Source organism: Cupressus sempervirens, chromosome 3 (genome assembly GCF_028749045.1).
Source record: "Cupressus sempervirens isolate cs-2001-9-10 chromosome 3, ASM2874904v1, whole genome shotgun sequence".
Lineage (NCBI taxonomy): Eukaryota > Viridiplantae > Streptophyta > Pinopsida > Cupressales > Cupressaceae > Cupressus > Cupressus sempervirens.
This window is the reverse complement of record NC_143120.1, coordinates 433,855,592-433,858,430: the sequence shown is the minus strand read 5'-3', so window position 1 is coordinate 433,858,430 and position 2,839 is coordinate 433,855,592. Positions and strand designations below refer to the sequence as shown.

The 2,839-nt window shown below is 32.4% G+C and overlaps 1 long non-coding RNA gene across 1 annotated transcript; it reads left to right on the top strand.

Annotated features, from left to right (window-relative positions):
* Positions 1–522, top strand: LOC149566888 (uncharacterized). Its single transcript, XR_016361589.1, has 2 exons — positions 1–75; positions 288–522. It is a non-coding gene; the product is annotated as an uncharacterized LOC149566888 (long non-coding RNA).
* Positions 523–2,839: the final 2,317 nt, after the last annotated feature.

Sequence of the window (2,839 nt, the reverse complement as noted above, 5' to 3'; positions counted from 1 at the left end):
TTGGTTTGGGACAAAAAACTACATCAAAGGAAGGATATTGCAGCAAAAGAAAAGTTTTTTTTCTTCAACAAATTGGTGAGACTTTTTCAGTTTCAAGCTTGGGTGTTCAAGTTCTTAAATATCTTTCATTCTCATCCAAAAAAAAAAAAGGGAGAGAATTTAACAATGGAATCACTTGGTGTGACTTTTCCTACAGTTAAATTAAATGGAAAAAATTATTATGATTGGGTATCTCATGTTGAAATCACTCTAACCCTTCAAAATTGTTATGATATTGTGACTGGTAGTGAACAAAGGCCTACGAATCCAGGAAATGATCAAGATAATTGGGATAAAAGGGACAAGAGGGCAGCAGCACTAATCAAGCTTACACTTTCAGAAGAAGTTTTTCCAGAAGTTCGTAATGAGAGAAGTGGAGTCAAAGTTTGGGAGATTTTGAAAGATTTATATCAAAATTCAGGTGATGTATGGATCTTATCTCTCACAACTGAATTATACAATTTGAAATTATCAAGCTCACAAGAGATAGTCCCACATTTAAGTAAGTTAAAGGAAAAGAAAAATGAGCTTGCTTCTCTTGGAAAAGATATAGATGATAAAGATTTTGTGCAAATTATATTAAAAAGTCTTCCAGGATCTTATCAATCATTTATAAGGGGTTTAGATACTGCAGATAAATTAAAAAGTATTAAATCAGAAGAATTGTGTGCTAAGTTGGTTCAAGAAGAGAAAAGACAAGTTAAAGAAAAAGAATCATTTGATGGTGAATCTCAAGCATTTGTAATGAAAGGAAAACAATATTATAAGAAGTCACAAGAAAATGAATCTAAAGAAAGAAATTGGAAGAATGAAAATAAGAATATTTCATATATAGATCATAATAGAAGTAAATGGAAATGTCATTATTGTGGTAAAATGGATCATAAGGCAAATGAATGTTTCAAGAAGAAAAGAGATGTAGAAAAGAAAGTAAATAATTATCCAAAATTAGGAGATTCTAAAAGAAATGCATTTTGTGTTGCACTTAAAGAAAATAATACTTTCAAAGAAGATTGGGTTATTGATTCTGGTGCTACACAACACATGTCTCATAATGAGAATCAATTTGAATCAATAAGTGAAAATAATATAGAGAAAATATAGTTGGGGGATAATAGTGCTTTAGAAGTTAAAGGGACTGGTAATGTCAAAATTGATAATGGTTTGTTCAAAAATGTGAAATTAGTCCCTGAATTAAAAACAAATCTGCTTTCAATATCTCAAATTGCAAGTCAAGGACATAAAATAGAATTCTACAATGATAAGTGCTTAATCAAGGATGTCAATGATAATTATAGAGTCATTGCAATTGGTAAAATGGAGAATGGATTATATAAATTTCAAGAATTTACTTCTAAATATGGAGATAAACATATGTGTGCTATTTCTCAATATGATGATATGAGCAGGTTATGGCATGAGCGTTTGGGGCACATCAATTTTCAAAGTCTCAAGCTTATGGAGAAATTACAAATGGTGCATGGGCTGCCAAAGATATCATTAAGCCCTAAGGTGTGTGAAGGATGTGCAATGGGAAAACAACATGTGGAAAGTTTCCCTCAAGGTAAATCATGGAGAGCAAAAACTCCTCTACATTTAGTCCATAGTGATGTAATGGGTCCTTTCAAAACATCATCAATTGGAGGATCAAGGTATGCCCTCACTTTTATAGATGATTATAGTAGAAGAATTTGGGTGTATTTTCTACAAAAGAAAGATGAAGTGTTTCAAAATTTTAAAGAGTTTAAAGCTTTGACTGAAAAACAAAGTGGAAAGTACTTAAAGATACTAAGAACTAATAGAGGGACTGAATACATGAATAAAGCTTTTTTAGATTTTTGTAAAGAACATGGCATTAAAAAAGAATCAACTGTCTCTTATTCACCCCAACAAAATGGTGTTGCTGAAAGGAAAAATAGAACTATAATAGAAATGGCTAGGTGCATGCTTCATTCTAGAAATCTAGAAGCTAAATTTTGGGCTGAAGCAGTTCATACTGCCGTATATATCTTGAATAGAACACCTACTAAGGAAGTTTTGAACATAACACCGGAAGAGGCATGGAGTGGAAGAAAGCCTACAGTATCTCATTTTAGAATTTTTGGTTGTAAAGCATATGCTCACATTCCTGATGAAAGGAGGAGCAAACTTGAAAGGAAAAGCGAGAAGTGCACAATGGTTGGATATAGTGAGGAATCAAAAGGATATAGGTTATACAATCCTAGAACTAATGAAATCTATATTAAAAGAAATGTATGGTTTGATGAAGATGTTAAGAATGATAATTCTCCAACATTATATTTCTTTCCAATTTGGATTGATGAAGAAAATTCTACTTCTACCAATAGTCAAAGTCAAGGTGTGCAAACCACTACATGGGATGAGACTCAAGAAAGTGATAATGAAAATCCAAAAAAATTTAGAAGCATCAAAGAAATTTATCAAGAAGGTCCTAGATATATATTTGCTAACTATGCTCTTATGACTAAGGTGATGCAGGTTGACACTCCAAACACATATGAAGAAGCAAAAGGAAAAGAAGAATGGGAAGCAGCTATGCAAGAAGAATACAATTCTTTGATGAAGAATGGAACATGGGAACTAACAACACTTCCAGAAGGCAAAAATGTGGTTGGTTGCAAGTGGACCTATAGAACCAAATTCACATCAGATGGAGCTATTGAAAAATACAAAGCAAGGTTAGTGGCTAAAGGTTTCTCACAAGAAGAAGGTATAGACTATACTGAAACCTTTGCTCCAGTAGCTAAGATGACTTCCATTCGTACAATAGTTGCTTTAG